We start from the raw sequence: 12,611 nt of genomic DNA on the forward strand, positions 1-12,611 counted from the left end.
CTGTTTATCACCTCCATAACCGAGAAATATTTTCTTAGTCCTCTAAGGATAATTTTGACCGCTGTCTAGTGATCTACCCCTGGATCACTATTGTACCTCCTTGCAAAACTCATGGCAAGGTACACAACATGTTTGGTACACTATGCCCGAGTCATACGGAATGACTTGCATTCTCTCTCTATCTTCTGTCGTGGTCGGGCTTTGTGTCTTACTCAACTTAACACCTTACAATACAGGCTAGAACTCCTTCTCTGACTGATCCATTTTGAACTCCTTCAAAATTTTGTCAAGGTATGTACTGATCAAAAATCTTATCAAGTGTCTTGATCTATCTCTATAGATCTTGATGCCCAATATGTAAGCAGCTTCACCGAGGTATTTCATTGAAAAATTCTTATTCAAGTATCCTTTTATGCTATCCAGAAATTCTATATCATTTCCAATCAGCAATGTGTCATTCACATATAATATCAGAAGTGCTACAGAGATCCCACTCACTTTCTTGTAAATACAGGCTTCACGTAAGTTTGTATAAAACCATATGCTTTGATCACCTTATCAAAGCATATATTCCAACTCCGAGATGCTTGCACCAGTCCATAGATGGATCGCTGGAGCTTGCACACTTTGTTAGAGCCTTTAGGGTCGACAAAACCTTCTAGTTGCCTCATATACAACTCTCCTTTGAGATATCTATTAAGGAATGCAATTTTGGCATCTATTTGCCAGATTTCATAATTATCAAATGCGGCAATTGCTAACATGATTCGGACTTTAAGCATCGCTACAGGTGAGAAGGTCTCATCGTAGTCAACCCTTGAACTTGTCGAAAACCTTTTGTGACAAGTCGAGCTTTGTAGACAGTAACACTACCATCAGCGCCAGTCTTCTTCTTGATGATCCTTTTATTCTCTATGGCTTGCCGATTATCGGGCAAGTCCACCAAAGTCCATACTTTGTTCTCATACAAGGATTCTATCTCAGATTTCATGACCTCAAGCCATTTGTCAGAATCTAGGCTCATCATAACTTCTTAATAATTCATAGGTTCGTGATGGTCTAGTAACATGACTTCTAGGACAGGATTACTATACCACTCTGGTGCGAAACGTGCTCTGTTCGACCTACGAGATCGAGTAGTAACTTGATCTGAAGTTTCATGATCATCATCATTAACTTCCTCTCCAGTTGGTGTAGGCATCATGGGACATTGGTACGCGTCAGTGCTATACAAATGGTTTTAAACCCCTTTCGGCGATGGCATTTGGAACCGTCGCGAAGTGAGTGTGGGCGATAGGGGGTCCTTCCCACACGACCCAGAAACCGTTGGGGATAGGCCCTCCTGGCACAAAAGCTGGATCATGTGCGATCGGTGAGGCATGGAAACCCAATTGTTTACTTTCGTATGTACATCCCACACAGTGAATCCCAGAAATTTTTTTCCATTCATATGTATATCACACACAGTCAATCCAAGGAGTACGTTTCCGTTCTTATGTACATCCCACACAGTGAATCCAGGGAAAATGTTTCCGTTCGTGTGTACATCCCACATAGTCAATCCAGAGAAAACGTTTCTGTTCGTATGTACATACCAAATGATTAGGCCGCTATAGTCGTGTGAAAAAGGTGGACATTAACATTTAATCTGTCGATATGTTTGTGATAGGTACCTTATCGCACATGGTTCAAGAATGTAATATGTGTGCGGTGCCTCTGCTAATGCAAACGTGTACATTTTTGTAACTGTGTGCGATTGGTATTCCTATCACACATGCACACTGTTTTGAAACGTTTGCCGTGTTACCGTGAATCGCACACGCATATGAGACGAAACCATGTGTGCGTCCGAAGGGCATCGCAAACGTTTCACGTCAAAGAACCGTCTATTTTATTTTTTTATCGCACACGTTGTTTTCTTTCTAACCGTGCACATTATTTTATTCGCTCCTGTACAATTTTTTTGGCTATAATTTATTATTCAAATTGGAAATTTTGAAATATGAAATGCGCAATTCAAATTCTCAGCACAATGGTTCAACAACGAATCCATAAATAAAATTGTCAGTACAATATGTTCAGTAACTACAGGATTAGAGAACAATTAACTATGATGAACCACAATATTTACAAGCGGTAAAGGTGAAGAGACAAGTGTAAATCATTTTGACTGCCAATGTTTTTGAAGAAGCGGAATGCCCATAATGTGCCTTCCTGCATGCCATAGGCATGAACAACTTTTGTCCAACCCCTTGTGACGATCGCCCGCTCATCCTTCACCGCCTTCAGGAAGACTTCTAGAGCATTATCATGGTAGCATGAATTATATACTTTAACCTTAGTTGCCTCCACTACGGTCATGTACTTTGCAAGGTAATCATCAGTAAATAGCTTCAGAAACCACTGAAATAAGAAAAATATCAGATCATGAGGTCTAATAGAGTAACTTGTTGTGGTCAGGGGGAAAAGGCAACAAATTACTTACCATCCTAAAGTTCACTGATGTCTTGGACAAAGTGTAAATAAAGAGCTTAATTTCCATCACCCGTTTCTTTTGCCTAACAATCTTTCTTAATTTCCTCACTTGACGTTTGTTCATGAATATCTCATTGCCCCATACGCAAAAGGGATCCAAGCATCGATCAGTACTGCTCATATACGTACCTACAAGCAACCAGTAAATGGTAGAAGCTAAATGAGAATGCACAAATGATGTAAAATACAACTACCTACATTCCCAAGTACATGTATTTTTAGAGATTTCAATATGAACTACATACGGATGTATATAGAATTATAGATATAGTTTAGATTAGAATCTAGATTCACTCATTTTGCTCGTTATGTAGCCTATATTGCAATCTCTAAAAATACTTAAATTTAGGAATAGGTGGTGTGTAAGACATTGGATGCAACTAACCTCGACAGCAAACAACATCATCCCCCATTGTAGCCCTGTGTAAGTACATGGAAAGCCAATGTTAACTACAACAGGGTTAACATCCAACCAAAATAGCAAATGGTAATAAAATGGCAGCATTTGTAGTGATATCTTCATTGCGAAAGAGTAGCATGGTAGCAAAGGGAAGGATTGAAAAATGGACACAACTGTTAATTGCAACGGGCTTAACAGCATCCTAATTCATGTTTTGTATGTTTGTAGCCATCGAAATACAACTATTTAAAAATGGATACAACTGTTAATTGCAACAGGCTTACTGGCCATTGAAACCGGTACTGGTAAAAATGCAATTGGCAGAGTTAAACGTCACAAGGCAGGTGCTGCCAGAGCAGATAATGGCTTAGTTGTCTATAAAAGGTAGGGAAAATAGCTAAAACGTGTTAGGCACGTTTACTACAAGATGCTTAAGACATCGACCATACAAAACATAGCCATTAATTGCAACTGGTATTGGTAAAATTGAACTGGTGAGTTCATACTTGGTAAGTCCTCAGAGGTAGTTGCTGGCGCACTTCATCTTGGCCAGAGCCCGCCCAAAGTCAGCAGCGGCGGAGGCGAGCTCTTCCTCCGGGTCGAAGGGTTGATCAGTACCCCCGACATGTGTACCTACAGGAAGCAAGTAAATGTTAGAAGGCAAACTGCAATTACACAAAGGATGTAAAACACTGTAAGACATGGGATGCAAATAACCTCGACGAGAAACAACAGCATCGCCCATTATGGCCCTGCATGAGTACATGGATAGGCATGTTAAGTATAGTAGGGTTAGCATCCACCAAAAATATCAAATGGGCAGCATCTCTAGTATATCTTCATTGCGGAGAGTAGCATGGTAGCAAAGTTTGTTGTTGGTATTGGTGAAATTGAACTGAACAATTAATATTTGAACATCAGACAGTGTGCAGTACTATAATAAACAAGGCACGAACATGCTTAATACATCAATCATACAAAACTTAGCCATTGCAAGTGGTATTGGTAAGATTTAGCTGGTCAGATCATACTAGTTATGTCCTGGGGGGTAGTCACCGGGGCTCATCTTCTAGGCCAGTGCCTGCAGCATGTCGGCGGCGGCGGAGGCGAGCTGTTCCTCCGAGTCAACACGCACAATGGCCATCGCTCAATGGGCCGCCATCAGCTCCTCGACCTCCATGTGATATGTGGTTGGGCTTGCATGGCGATGCTCTAGAGGTAGGGACGATGGGGATTTGGAGGCATGAGGATGTTTTGCAGGTGCCATTTAAGCAATCAGGCCGAGGCTGTGATAGAGATCGGTGGGTTACCTGACTGGATCCAAGCAGAACGTAGATGTTGTTGAAGCTGTGGTTGTGGCAGCGGCAGTTTGAGTTGATGGTAGGGGGAGGCTCGGGGGGGGGGGGAGGGGAGGGGGGAAGTGGCGGTGGGGGGGATACTGAAGAACTTTGATGGGTGGGGATGTGGTTGGAGGAATAAATTCAGAAATCGCATGCCTAATGAAAATTTCGCTGCAAAACTTGAAACTTTGGCGGGGCTAACACACAACGGAGATGAAGCGCGTAAAATACTCGTGTGCGAGAAAACAGAAAATTGGCAGTTCCCATCTCCAAAAAATGTACATGTGTAGTCTATTTTTCAGTCAATGGTACGCCTAGTTTATTAGGAACCATCGCACAGGTAACAGACTTATGGATCATTAACGCAAAAAAAACACACGGGTACAGCATAGAAACCGTGCGGTGGTTTTTAAGAGCTCAAAGACAAACGACAAAGGAAATTTGGCTTCCCTTACAATATGGCTCGTTCATTATCGCACACGGTTCATCTCGGTCGCTTCCGGATACAGTGTGCGCTGAGGCTATTGTGTGTTGTGTTATGATTGGCCGAAACCCCAGCCACATGGATCGCGCCTGTGCACCATAGGATGCACCGCGATCGAATGACAATCCACGTCCCTCACATCACATCCGTGCTGCTGTAGCTGGATTGGATTTATATGCGCCAGATTCCTAAAAAAATGCACATAACCCCTTAAATATGGTAAATGAGCCCGAAAAAATGCCAAATTTGAACATGATGATTTGCAGGGTGTATGTTCTTCGTAGAAAAAACTCCAGGGAAAAGAACAAAGAAAATTTGGATTCCCCTTCAATTTTGGTGATTTCCTTCTCGAAAGCATGGAACTTCCCCGGCGATGGTTCGATTTGAAGGGCGTGCATGACGACATAAGCCAAACCATCTCAAATTTTCACCAGGGCATGGTGAGGTCATACCATAGCACCATGTGAGGTGTCATGTTTTTGAATCATTTATTTCATTTTTTCTATAGTTGAAAATCCAATAAACAAACGTTTGTGGTTGACTGTTGCCACACATTTCATCGAAATATATGTCCATTCCTTGTAAAAGGCATGAGAATTTACTAAAGGGCACGAGCATCATTTTCCAGACTATTCTTGTGCACCCTTTCATGAACCAATTGTTTGAACTTGGATTATGCGCATTGATGCCTAGAAAATGCACATAATCCCCTAAATATGGTAAATGAATCCGCAAAAGTGTCAAATTTGAATGTGGTGATTTGCAAGGTGTATGTTCATCTTAGAAAAAACTCATGGACAAAGGACAAAGGAAATTTGGATCCCCCTTGCATCTTGGTGATTTCCCTCTCGAAACCATGAAACTTCCTTGGTGATGGTTCTATTTATGAAAGGCGTGCATGGCGACATAAGGATAAAATTCTAAAAAATTTACCAGGGCACCACGCCAGGCATCATGTTTTTCAAGAATTTATTTCATTTTTTGTATAGTTGTTACCCAATAAACGACGCATTTATGGTTGACTATTGCCACACATTTCCTCGAAATATCTGTTCATTCCTTGTAAAAGGCATGAGAATTTATGAAATGGCATGAGGATGGTTTTCCAGACCGTTCTAGTCCGATGCAAGAAATGGGAATGAAATTCAAACATCTGGGCATCGTGGCTCGGCCGGAAAGATTGAGAAACTTGGTTTTTAAATTCATTTAAATCCAAAACATGCCTAAAAATCATGAAACTTGACATGGTGTCATAACATGGCACCAACATTCTACGATATTTTTTTGGCCTAATTGGGACAAGCTTTGGTATAAGATGCTTGTAAACCGGAGCTTCTCTCAAGAAGGCTCGTGGTTCCGAGAGGAAACATGTCACCTCCATGTGTGGAACGACATACGTACACTGCCTTCTCCTGCCTTAATTTGTTTACATAGGCATATTATACCAAATAGAAGTATCATGCTAAATTTTGGAATTATTCCGGGTTCATTTGTCCTTTTTATACATTAATTGAATTTCTGGGCATTTAATGTGCATAATTCAAATTTGAACTACAAGCACATGCTCCGGTGCACCAAAGTTGGTTGAAAAATCACATGTGTGTCCTTGGGTGAATTTCTAGGTCCCATGCAAGAAATGGGAATGAAATTCAAACATCTGGGTGTCGTGGCTCGACCGGAAAGATTGAGAAACTTGGTTTTTTAATTCATGTAAATCCAAAACATGCCTGAAAATCATGAAACTTGGCATGGTGTCATGACATGGCACCAACATGCTGCGGTAAATTTTTTGGCTACATTGGGATAAGCTTTGGTATAAGCTGCTTGCAAACTGGAGCTTCTCTCAAGAAGGCTCGTGGTTCCGAGACGGAACGTGTCACCTCCATGTGCAAAACGACATAGGTACATTGCCTTCTCCCGCCTTAATTTGTTTACACAGGCAGATTAGACCAAATAGAAGTATCGTGCTAAATTTTGGAATTATTCCGGGATTGTTTGTCCTTTTTATACATTAATTGAATTTCTGGGCATTTAATTTGTATAATTCAAATTTGAACTACAAGCACTTGCTCCAGTGCACCAAACTTGGTTCAAATATAACATGTGTGTCTTGGGTTAATTTCTATGTCCCATGCAAGAAATGGGAATGAAATTTAAACATCTGGGCATCGTGGCTCGACCAGAAAGATTGACAAACTTGGTTTTTTAATTCATGTAAATCCAAAACATTCCTAAAAATCATGAAACTTGGCATGGTATCATGACATGGCACCAACATGCTGCGGTAACTTTTTTGGCTGAAAATTGGGACAAGCTTTGGTATAAGCTGCTTGCAAAACGAAGCTTCTCTCAAGAAGGCTCGTGGTTCCGAGAGGGAACGTGTCACCTCCGTGTCCAAAACGACATATGTACACTGCCTTCTCCCTCCTTAATTTGTTTACACAGGAAGATCAGACCAAATAGAAGTATTGTGCTAAATTTTGGAATTATTCCGGGTTCGTCTGTCCTTTTTATACATTAATTGAATTTCTGGGCATTTAATGTGCATAATTCAAATTTGAAGTACAAGCACATGCTCCAGTGCACCAAACTTGGTTGAAAAATAACATGTGTGACCTTGGGTGAATTTCTAGGTCCCATGCAAGAAATGGGAATGAAAATCAAACATCTGGGCGTCGTGGCTCTGCTGGAAAGATGGAGAAACTTGGTTTTTTAATTCATGTAAATCCAAAACACGCTTGAAAATCAAGAAACTTGGCATGGTGTCATGAGATGGCACCAACATGCCGCGGTACATTTTTGGCGGAATTGGGACAAGCTTTGGTATAAGCTGCTTGCAAATCGGAGCTTCTCTCAAGAAGGCTCGTGGTTCCAAGAGGGAACGTGTCACCTCCGTGTGCGAAACGATATACGTACACTGCCTTCTCCCGCCTTAATTTGTTTACATATGAAAATTAGAGCAAATAGAAGTATCGTGCTAAAATTTGGAATTTTTCCGGGTTCATTTCGACACATTAATTGAATTTCTGAGCATTTAATATAACATCCCAAATTTTTAGTTTGGAATGTTATACATTAGATCATCATTGCATATCATATTTTATTTATTTTGGCTAGATCCTAGAAATTCTACGCAACTCAAGGACCCAGGGAGAGAGTTGGGGATTTCGTTATTTTCATATTTGAGTTTTTCTCAAATTTTGAAAAGAGGATCGTTTGATTTTAATTATTTTCTCTTTGAATATTTCTTTTATAAAAATAAAAGGGAGGAAATAAAATGACTTTCCCAAAATAAAGAAATATTGGATATTTAATATTAAAATCAAATAAGAATTTTATTCGTAGTTTTATCGCTATTTTATTTTAATTAGGGAAAATATGCGTTTTTAGAAATTGCATTATAGGCCCAAATAAATGTTCACTTTGTCCGCTATATTTTCAGAGGACGGGGAAAATTTATTTCAGGATTTTTGGAGTCCGTTCAGTATTTCTTTTATTTGTCTTTCTGCGGGGAGTTAAAAAAAAACGAAATCGACTCCGGGCCCTCTTATAAGACGCCACCCCCGAGCCGCCCAGCCCACCCCAGCCCACCCCGCGCCGAACCCTAACCCTAGCCAACAGCTGCCGCCGCCGTCGTCTCGCGCCGCCTCGCCCCGCCGCCTGACACTGCCGGCGCCCCCTTCTCCCGCCGCCGCCACTCACCGGACCCGCTGGAGGTAGCCTCCACCGCCACGATTTTCTTTAAGAAAACCGTCTGTTTTTTTAGAAACCCTGATTTTTTTAATAGATCGATTTTTTTCCCAGTTTAGTTATTTAGCGAACGCCCGTTTGTTCATTTGTTTTAACCAACGATTTTCACCGTTTAGCCGCAGACAGCGAACGTTCGTTCGTTAGCCTGTTCGTCGGTTTTTCTTTTTCTAGGGATTTTCCACGATTATTTACAATCGCTATTTCTGCCCTGATTTTCATTTTATTTTATCTTTTCGCTCGTTTATCGGAATCAGGCGATTCAAGCGCCTAGCTTTTCGTCTCAAAACCCTCTTTCAGTTTAACCAACTTAAACAAGTTTTTGCTACTATAAAATTTGACTTAAGTCCAGATTAGTAAATGAAGCTTCTTTCTTTTGCAGGTTGAGTTTCGTTTCTTCATTTGATTTGATTCTTTTCGCAAACCGGAGTTCTTAAGTTGAACTTCTGGTTAGATCTCTTATTTGAGTTTTACCCATGCTTCTAGTTGAGTGCTTATTGTATGTTTGTTTGTTTGCGATAGAGTACCTGGAGTGCAAAGCATGCTACTACGAGTCTCTAGGTTTCACGGATCGTAAGCAAGGCAAGTAACACTTTGAGCATACCTCTTTACTACCCAGTTTTATTGCATTAGATCAAACCTGAAGCAATTGCATGATTAGGATCTGATTAATATGTGGGTGGGAAGTAGATGAGGTAGTACCTATAGTCCTGTTTATTATCAAACCTTTGGGAGTTACTTCTGCGTTGCTTATATTGCTATGTTATGCTTGTAGACATGGATTGGGTGAGTGCATCCATGACAGATGTGAGTATTGTTATTTAATGGTTAACTTAAGGTGGCTACTTTAATACACATCTGGGTGGACTGAGGCACTTGGGGAACCCAGTGTTGCATGTATTTTTTGAAATCCCGGGGTACCGTGTGATTCTCCTATGGACCGCCACCCAGGCTCAAAGGGATAATAAGATTATTCATGCTAGGAACTTCCGTGTCCAGCTAAAAGCTATTATGGGCTCTGGCATAGTTGAGTATGTTGGAAGACCTCTTTCAGTGGTGGGCTAGCAGATGTAGGGGAAAGTAGGTGTAACTATCCATCCGGAATAAAGAGTTATTGTTTCATAAAGACTGTGTCTTGTTTCTCTGACCATGGATTTATTTGAGTCTTGTGGGGAAAAGTGTGCCAACCTCTGTAGAGTGTACAAACTAACCATGGTTAGCCGTGTCCCCGGTTATGGATGTTTTGAGTATCTAGTTCTTGGATTATCATGTGGATCTCATCACACTTAATATAATTTGATTGGGTTTAATGTTGATGCTTAATTGGGATTGAGTTGGGTGAACCTTCTCAATGTTTAACAACCACCATGATAGTTAAATAAAACTGATTCCTTTGTTGTAGGGAAAAATTGGCTTTATCCAAAACTGTAACCATAGAGCTTTCCAATAGCCATATATGCATGTAGTGATAGCATTATTCTGTTCATTATTCTCTTGTGTTACACTGACAGCATATTCCATGTGATGACCCATTCGGGCTGCAACGTTCATGTTGCAGACTTTTCAGACAACGAGTAAGGTGCCTTAGGTCGTGATCCTTCACTTAGTGATGCCGTTGGAGTTGATGGACTCACTTTATCTTCTAAGCCTTTCGCGGTTATTGTATTTAGATGGCCTTAAACCATATTTATTGTAATAAGCTCTCTTTTGAGACATTCGATGTAATAAGTGTGTGATTGCTATGCTGTTATAAATCCTTCAAGTACTGTGCGAGTCAGCATTAGCGATCCAGGGATGACACTGATGCACAGAGATCAGACTATTTGAGGTCTGGTCGCTACAAGATGGTATCAGAGCACACACTGACTGTAGGACATGACCACTAAGCTAAAAGCCCTAGATCACTACTCTATTCTCATTTCTGACTCCTCTCCTTTTTCTACTCTTTAGGATGGCGGATGCAAGGAACAAGTTCACACAACCGGATGAAGATACAACTTTTGGACGCCACTTGAAGGAAGTCACAAGATACCTGAACATCGGAGTACCAAGCTTCACCGGGACCTATATCGCCACTTTACCAGAAGAGGAGCATTGGATGATTCGACTTCAAGTTCCAGGAAGGACGTTCATGCCAGTCACTGTGCCCATAGAGTTTTCCTTTGATGCACCAACCTGGAGTTTAGGAAAGAGCATGGCAGCGCACATCACCATGGGATGCATTGGAGAAGTTTACCACAAAGATCTCAAGGATACTATCTACCAGATTTGTGGGCGCCGACATGAGCAATGGGAGATGATCAGCACCAGGAAGGATAGATCTATTACTGCTTTCATCTAGGAGTTAAACCAGCACATTCGATGCCAGGAGAACCAGATGTGCGCAGGCATGATAGATCTGAAGAAGGCAATGACTAGGATCACGGAACTAGAAGAAGAACTCAAGACTACACGTGATGGATATGAGGAGGAAATGCGATACTCGTGGAGAAGAATGACGACCTGAAGAAGAAGCTAGGAGTATTCATGGGAGACCCCGCGCTAGGAGGAGATGACGACGATTCCACTTGCCCGAAGAACTACATCGACGACACCGACTCGGACCTTGACGATAGTGATGATGACTATGTTGATGAAGCTGGAGTAGATATTACGGAGTCTTCGACTGATCAATTTTTCTAGTCGACCACCATAACAGTAGTAGTATTCCCCCATGTATATATTATAGTCCGAGAACTTTTGTAATGATAGTTAGACCATTGTATGCCAATGTTTGATTTGATTGAAGTGATATGATTATGTTTGTCTCATGTGCATATGGGTAGTGTTTTCCCTCTAGATCTATTTCTATTTTATTTTCTCATCTTTTCGAAAGCCTCAGATGCCTCCGAGACGCGACAATGGATTTGCTTTCCCACTAGAGCTCACTCAGTTGATCCAGTAGCAGAATTCATTAATGCAGATACTAGTCCAGAATCAGAATCAGCGGAACAACAACAACAACCCACCACCACCACCACCAGTTGATCACTTAGCCCGTTTCATGAGGCTGAATTCGCCGGTGTTCTCCAGTAGCACCGAGCCGATTGTTGCAGATGATTGGATCTGCAAGATTGGAAGGGAGTTGAGCACTGCAGGATGCACAGATGCAGAGAGAGTGCGTTTTTCCGCACATCAGCTTGATGGACCCGTAGCATCATGGTGGGAGAATTTCACAGCCACTTACCCCATCGACACTATCACATGGGACCAGTTTCAGCAGGCTTTCCGTACTATCCATGTTTCAGCAGGAGCTATGGCCATGAAGAAGCGTGAGTTTCGCAACTTGAGCCAAGGAGGAAGCATAGTTGGCCAGTATGTGGATGATTTTAGTAAGTTTGCATGTTATGCCCCAGATGATGTTGCTACGGATGCAGCTAAGCAGGAGAAGTTTCTGGAAGGACTGAATGATGAGCTGAGCATGCAGTTGATGGTGGCAACCTTCAACAACTACCAGGAGTTGGTAGATAGAGCTCTCATGATTGAAGGGAAGCAGCAGCAGATTGAAAACCGCAAGAGGAAGTATGGACAAGGGAAGTACAATTCTGGAGCTTAGCAGAAGGCTCGTTTTACCCCGAACTCAAGATAACCTTTTCAACATAACCATGGAGGTCACAACCACAATAGAGGAAGTTCGCACAACCATAATGGCCCCAGGAATGGGAATGGTAATGGAGGAAGCAACGACCAGAACCATTCCAACCCAGCAACACCAGCTACGAAGGATCTGAGCCACATTACTTGCTACAAGTGCTAGAACACTGGACATTATGCCAATGAATGTCCTGAAGCTAAGAATGGAAATGGCAATGGAAGCTCTGGGAAGAAGCCGAACCCTTTCAACAGGGGACAGGTGAACCACGTTAACGAGGAGGAGGTTGAAGCACAACCAGATGCAGTTATAGGTAAGTATTTGGTTAAGTCATTTACTGCAATCGTTCTTTTTGATACAGGTGCATCACAGTCATACATATCAAGGGGATTTGTGGATAAGTATAAACTGCCCACCAAAGTTCTTAGAACACATATGTTAGTAAGCTCGCCAGGAGCGGAGTATATGGCAAGC

Source organism: Triticum aestivum, chromosome 4B, assembly GCF_018294505.1.
Source record: "Triticum aestivum cultivar Chinese Spring chromosome 4B, IWGSC CS RefSeq v2.1, whole genome shotgun sequence".
Lineage (NCBI taxonomy): Eukaryota > Viridiplantae > Streptophyta > Magnoliopsida > Poales > Poaceae > Triticum > Triticum aestivum.